Below are 7,708 nucleotides of genomic sequence, written 5' to 3' on the forward strand. Positions count from 1 at the left end.
GGGAAGCCCTGCCAGGCCATTTTTAATGGAAAAATGAGAAATATACATTTACATATTAACATTGACTGTGTTATGTGCTAGTCTCTTGTAATCGTGTAAAGAATTATGCATTATGAGGCAGTATTTTAGTTTTTCTCTTAATCTGGTAAACACTATAAAATTGGTGGCACTCTTTTATCCTACCCCTCCCTCAAGTAGCATAAAATCTTTCTTTCTTTTTTTTTTTGCGGTACGCCGGCCTCTCACCGCCGTGGCCTCTCCCATTGCGGAGCACAGGCTCTGGATGCTCAGGCTCAGTGGCCATGGCTCACGGACCCAGCCGCTCCGCGGCATGCGGGATCCTCCCGGACCAGGGCACGAACCCACGCCCCCTGCACCGGCAGGCGGACTCCCAACCACTGCGCCACCAGGGAAACCCGCATAAAATATTTCTTAATCTTATACTTCATTATGGTATCACAGATATCAGTGAAGTCTGAAATAATGGGATTTTGCTGTTTGGTTAAGAACTTTTTACATGAAACTATGATTCTACCCCAGCAGTTTAATTGGAGTACTTAAGTGGAATGAGGTTTGCTGGTTCCTATCCTGACTTCCAAATCTTATTCTTAATTTTTCTGTATTTTTTCATATAGTCTTCTTGTATTGTTCAGATTTTCCTCAAGACTTGCCTGTCTTGGTCCCTAGACTGTCTTTAAATATCTTTCATTTGCTTCTGTCTTTTTCAGAAAGGCATTTATCAAGTGGCTGTTAATGTGCAAATACTATTTGCAGGGTCTGTCTACTGCATACACACACAGTTGTTACCATCTCAGTTAAATTTCTCCATTTTCTAATGAGAGATATGAACTCATATAATCTATAATTATTTAACAACTTTTTTCCAGTTTTATTGAGATATAGTTGATATATAGCACTGTATAAGTTTAAGGTGTAAGTAGTGACTTGACTTACATATATTGTGAAATGTTTACCACAATAAGTTTTGTTAACAGTCATCATCTCATATAAATACAAAAACATTTTTTTCCTTGTGATGAGAACTCTTAGGATTTACTCTCAACAGCTTTCAGATATACCATGTAGCAGTGTTAACTCTACTTATCTTATAATTGGAAGTTTGTATCTTTTGACAACCATCATCCAATTCTTCCACCTCCCACCCCAACAGCTGGTAACTACAAGTCTGATCTCTTTTTTTATGAGGTTTATTAATTAATTTATTTATTATATTTGGCTGTGTTGGGTCTTTGTTGCTGCGTGTGGGCTTCTCCCTAGTTGTGGCGAGCGGGGGCTACTCTTCGTTGCGGTGCGTGGGCTTCTCATTGTGGTGTCTTCTCTTGTTGTGGAGCACGGGCTCTAGGCATGCAGGCTCAGTAGTTGTGGCTCGCGGGCTCTAGAAGGCAGGCTCAGTAGCTATGGTGCATGGGCTTAGTTGCTCCGCGGCATGTGGGATTTTCCCGGACCAGGGCTCGAACCCGTGTCCCCTGCATTGGCAGGCAGATTCTTAACCACTGCGCTACCAGGGAAGCCCCCATGCGTTTGTTTTTTAGATTCCACATAAGTGAGATCATACAGTATTTGTCTTTTTCTGTCTGATTTATTTCACGTAGCATAATGCCCTCAAGGTCTGTCCATGTTTTTGCAAATGGCAGTATTTCCTTCCATTTTGTAGCTGAATAATATTCCATTGTGTATTAACAACTGTTTATTGAAAACCTGTTACTGTATGTGAAGCTACTTTTCCTAGGTCTTAAGGCGGAAGTTTTTTTTTTTTTAAATAAATTTGTTTATTCTTATTTTACTTATTTTTGGCTGCGTTGGGCCTTCATTGCAGTGCGTGGGATTTCTCTCGTTGCGGTGAGCGGGGGCTACTCTTCGTTGCAGTGCGTGGGCTTCTCAGTGCGGTGGCTTCTCTTGTTGCGGAGCACGGGCTTTAGGCGTGTGGGCTCCGTAGTTGTGGCTCACAGGCCCTAGAGTGCAGGCTCAGTAGTCGTGGTGCATGGGCTTCATCGTTCCGTTCATGTGGGATCTTCCAGGATCAGGGCTCGAACCTGTGTCCCCTGCATTGGCAGGCAGAGTCTTAACCACGGCGCCACCAGGGAAGCCCAAGGCAGAAGTTTTGATACTATCCTCCTCCTGCTTTCCTTTAGTACTCAATTAAGAGTGGTATTTTTTTTTTTTGCGGTATGCGGGCCTCTCACCGTCGTGGCCTCTCCCGCCGCGGAGCACAGGCTCCGGACGCGCAGGCCCGGCGGCCATGGCTCACGGGCCCAGCCGCTCCGCGGCATGCGGGATCCTCCCGGACCGGGGCACGAACCCATGTCCCCTGCATCGGCAGGCGGACTCCCAACCACTGCGCCACCAGGGAAGCCCAAGAGTGGTATTTTTTTTTAACACATCTCAGTGCCATCATCCGTGTGCGCAGTGAGCACGCTCATATGTTTCAGGGTGGGGAAGGGTATTGAGGACTCTGTACTAAGGAGTTTGGGTCTCAAAGGATTGTTAAATATCATAAAATTGAATTTTTTAGCCTGAAAAGGCTGCTGTTAAGGAAAACAAATATTCTCTTTCAGGGTCAGTGGCAAAGGAAAAGCCAGATGGATTAATCATGTATAACAGTTGTTTTTTCCCAGTACACATAGAGACATGGCTTAAATGATGGTAAGTCATAGGCAAGATGGGAAAAAATTCTTTGAAGTTCAGATTCTGGATTTTCTTGGTAAAAATTTGTTATTTTTTAATTCCTAAAATTGTTCAAACCCTCAAAAAATTCTTTTCCCAAGATTTGCCCATACTACCTTTTAGATTATTGAGTTCCTAATATATATATATATTTTTGAACTTGCCTCACTTTCTTTCAGCATTTTTGGAGTAGAGAATCCTTCTTAATGTCTTTATTCTTCTTAATGTCACCCCCCCCCTTCTTAATTGGTCTTATCTGATCTTTTCCATTCCATTTTACATTTTATGAAGAGCAACCAGAACTGCAGTCAGGTTTGGGCACATTATAGCCTTACATGAAGGTAGAATGTGATGGTCCTTTTAGTTTTCAGTGCCTTTCTTCATTTCATGGCTTTCCAATATTTTGTTGGTTTCTTAATCTGAAGCAGATTAAAGTCCTCACTAAAGTCTGCAGGGAACTCCTAGGTCCCCTTTTTAGATTAAGGATTATAGCTTTTTCATTATAAAAGCTATATGTGTGTTTTAGAGAAAATTTGGAAACTAAAGAAAGTAAACATTTTCATAGTCCAAACAAACAAAACCCATTTTGTGCTTTGGTAAATTCCCTTATGGTCTTTTTTTCCATGTATAATATTTTTATATGAGTATTTGTTTTTATATCTTTTTGTAAACTTAATTTCAGATAAACAGTTTCTACATTTTAATTTGTAAAAATTATTCTTTTTTTTTGTGTGTGTGTGGTACGTGGGCCTCTCACTGTTGTGGCCTCTCCCGTTGCGGAGCACAGGCTCCGGATGCGCAGGCTCAGCAGCCATGGCTCACGGGCCCAGCCGCTCCGCGGCATGTGGGATCCTCCCGGACCGGGGCACGAACCAGTGTCCCCTGCATCGGCAGGTGGACTCTCAACCACTGCACCACAAGGGAAGCCCTCTTTTTCATTTTTAAAGATCTTATTCTTTCTCGGGTTGCCATGTGTTTTGTTTTTAGTATTCCATTCCTGGGTCCTGTGATTAAATATTCAGTTGGGTTAAAATATTTGAGCTAAAAAAGGAAAACACTAATTCGAAGAGATACATGCCACCCCAGTGTTCATAGCGGCATTATTTACAATTGGCAAGATATGGAAACAACCTAAGTGCCCATCAACAGATGAGTGGATAAAGAAGACATGGTATATATACACAATGGAATACTACTCAGCCATAAAAAAGAATGAAATTTTGCCATTTGCAGCAACATGGATGGACTTGGAGGGCATTATGTTAAGTGAAGTAAGACAGAGAAAGACAAATACTGTATGATATCACTTACATGTGGAATCTAAAAAATACAACCAACTAGTGAATATAACAAAAAAGAAGCAGACTCACAGGGAACGAGCTAGTGGTTACCAGTGTTGGGGAGGGCAATATGGATGGAAGAGGAGTGGGAGGTACAAACTATTGGGTGTAAGATAGGATCAAGGATGTGTTGTACAAAATGGGGAATATAGCCAATATTTAAATGGAAAGTAACCTTTAAAAAGTGTATAAAAATTTTTTTAAAAAAATTAAGCTAATATCCATTATCAAGCAGACATCTCTATTTATATTTCTTTGTGGAATCTAGTGGCTTGGGGATCGTTTTCTTAAAGAAATTTTCTCCCCTGGATTATGTTGGTACAATATGATACTTTAATACCTTGTACTCATTAAGTATTATTTCACAAGATATTTTTCTTTAGTAGTTGGAAGGTAACATTTGTCTCATAGCTATTTCTCCTTGACCACTATTTCCTTTTATCCCACTAGACACGTGTGTGTGTGTGTGTGTGTGTTTCTGTGTGTGTGCGTGTGTGTGTTGGTTTTATTTCAGTCATACATTATCCTCCTGAGTGATATAGTTGAGGACACTTATTGGACTTGAAATCTCATGCACTCTCTGAGCATAGTAAAAATTTAATAATGATGCTAGTTTACTTTACAAAAAGCTTTTAAGAATAGTGGTAGCAGGCTTCCCTGGTGGCGCAGTGGTTGAGAGTCCGCCTGCTGATGCAGGGGACATGGGTTCATGCCCCGGTCCGGGAAGATCCCACATGCCGCGGAGTGGCTGGGCCCGTGAGCCATGGCCGCTGAGCCTGTGTGTCTGGAGCCTGTGCTCCACAACGGGAGAGGCCACAACAGTGAGAGGCCTGCGTACCGCAAAAAAACAAAAACAAAAACTAAAAAACAAAACAAAACAAAAGTATAGTGGTAGCTCACCAGTACTATAATTTATAATAATTAATATTCAGCACGTACTCAGTGGAATAGTCTTTTTTCCATAACTAAACTTTTTATTTCTCCTTCCATTTCCAGGTTGCCATCACGAAAGCCAAGGTGGATTTCTCCAGTGTAGTGTGCCTGCCCCCTTCCGTCATTGCTGTGAATGGGCTGGACGGAGGAGGGGCTGGCGAAAATGATGATGAACCAGTGCTGGTGTCCCTGTCCGCGGCACCCAGCCCCCAAAGCGAAGCTGTTGCCAATGAACTGCAGGAGCTCTCCTTGCAGCCCGAGCTGACCCTAGGCCTCCATCCTGGCAGGAATCCCAATTTGCCTCCACTTAGTGAGCGGAAGAATGGTGAGTAGATATGGAATTATTGAATTGCCGGATTTGAACCAAGGTCTTCATGTTTCTAATGTCATAGATCCTTACTTTATTTTATGTCTCTTGAAAGTTTCTTATAATCTTAATATTTCTTATAAAATAGAGAAATGATAAGTTTAGGTGATCATTGTAAGCCCAACATTTCCTGCCTGGGTTATCATAATTGCTTTCTGGGTTTTTTCCCTACTTTTTTGCTTCTCCCTATGTAATATTTCTCGCTTTGTAAACCCATATACACATTTATGTAATACATATATTAATTGGAGAGGGAGAACTATATTGTATGTGTTCTTCAGCAACTTGTGTTTATTGTTCAATATTTATTTTCCCTGTGAGTTATTAAGGTATTCTGTAATTTCTTCTAATCTAATCTATGAATCACCATTTATTGAATAGCTCTTCTTTTCACTAGTGATCTTTTTTTTTGGCTGTGCCACGTGGCATGTAGGGTCTTAGTTTCCTAACCAGGGATCAAACCCATGCCCCCTGCAGTGGAAGCGGGGGGTCCTAACTGCTGGACCACCAGGGAATTCCTTTCCCTAGTGATCTTTAATGCCAGCTTTATTCTGTTTCTCTGTGTATAGGAGTTAGTTTTTCGGCTCTCTGTTCTGTTTCACTGGTCTCTCTATCTCTGTGTCTTTACATCATTTTAGTTACTATTGCCATCTGTTAGGACAGGTCTCTCCTTGCCTTTTTCTTCTTCAAAGTTCTTTTGGCTAATCTTGCCCTTTTGTTTTTCCATAATTTTAGAATCAGCTTGTGAAGTTCTACAAGAAAACCCATTGGGGTTTTCTCATCCAACATTTTATTATGAAAAAATTCCAACATATGATGAAATAGAGAGTTTTACACTGCACACCTTTATATCCACCACTCAGATTCTACCATTAACATTTTATAATATTTTCTTTATAGTAGATCTATCTATCCCACTGTCCATCAATCCACCTTATTTTTTGGATACATTTCAAAGTAAATTGCAGACATCAGTATATTTTCATTTTATTGAAATATAACATTGATACAGAGTAACACAAATTGTAAGCATCCTGGTTGTTATTACAAAGTGCGTACACCTGTGCATAATTACTATTTAATAAAGAAATAAAATATTTCCAGCACCCCAGAACCACCCCTTGTGCTTCTTCCCAATCAGTACTCCCTCTTCCTGATCAGACAAAACTACCATCCTGACTTTTAACACAATAGGTTAGTTTTGCTTGTTTCTAAACTTGATATAAATGGAATCATGCTGTATGGTGTTCTGTTGGTGGCTTCTTTTATGTTTTTGAAATTCATTTGGGTTGAATTGTGTGTGGCAATAGTTCATTTTCATTGCTATATAACCAATCCATTTTATGAATGTAACTTGTCCATTTTTACTTTTGATGGATATATAGTTTGTTTTATTAGTTTGAGGCTCTTATGAATCATGCTGCTGTGAAGTTCTTGCTGGGATTTTGATTTGAAATATATCATTTATAGGTTAAGGGGGAGAATATACATTTTAAATATTGGGTCTTCCTGTCCATTAGTTAGTTTTATCTCTCCAATTAAATAGGCTGTCTTTAATATCTACCCACAGATTTTATAATTTTTTCCATAAAGGTTATGCAAATATTTTATTAGGTATATTCCTTGGTATCTTTTTTGGGGGTAGACATTATAAGTGGTATATTTTTATAAAATATTTTTTGACTCTTTGATACTGGGGTTTAGAAATACCAAACCTTTTCAAAGCTCCTCTGGCTTTTCTACATCTGTACCCTCCATTTGGGAACCGCCCTCCCCAAACCCCATCCTGCCGCCTTCTTGCTAACTCTTACTTGTCCTTCAGTATTCTGTTCAGACATCACTCCCTTTGAGAAGCCTGTCCTCACTCATATTCAGTGTTAGGTGTCCCTCTTTGTGTTTGCCTAGTTGCCCTTTGTCTTTGTGTTTCATCACCCTGTGTTGTAATTGGAATTCTCCACCCAGTGGGCCTTTGAAAACTGAAATCAGACATTGTCACACTCCTCTCAGAACTCTTCAATATCTTCTCATGAGGCTTATGATGAAATCATAGTTTTTACGACGTGGTCCTGGTATCACCTCTCACCTGATTTCTTTTTTTTTTTTTTTGTAGCTTAAATCTATTACCTCACAGCTAACCCATGAACAGCATCACCTGATTTCTTACCTCTGTTCCCCAGCTCACTCTGTTCCAGCCACACTTACTTTCTTGTTATTTCTTGAACATATCAAGTATGCTACTGCCCCAGGGCTTGACACTTGTGCTGTCACTGAAGTTCCTGCACAAATGTTATTTTCTCTGGGAGGCCTTTCCTGCCTATCTTATTAAAATAGCACCTCCCATTACTCTCTATCCTGCTTTGTTTTTCTTCTAAGCACTTACTAT

General features: G+C 40.3%; 1 long non-coding RNA gene across 1 annotated transcript in view; it reads left to right on the top strand.

Moving 5' to 3' along the window:
- Positions 1-5,107, top strand: part of LOC132499341 (uncharacterized) — an 84,427-nt gene extending 79,320 nt beyond the window's left edge. The window contains exon 4 of the long non-coding RNA XR_009533838.1: positions 5,022-5,107. This is a non-coding gene — a long non-coding RNA (uncharacterized LOC132499341). The remainder of the gene's footprint in view (positions 1-5,021) is intronic.
- The last annotated feature ends 2,601 nt before the right edge of the window (positions 5,108-7,708 follow it).

Source organism: Mesoplodon densirostris, chromosome 11 (genome assembly GCF_025265405.1).
Source record: "Mesoplodon densirostris isolate mMesDen1 chromosome 11, mMesDen1 primary haplotype, whole genome shotgun sequence".
NCBI lineage: Eukaryota > Metazoa > Chordata > Mammalia > Artiodactyla > Ziphiidae > Mesoplodon > Mesoplodon densirostris.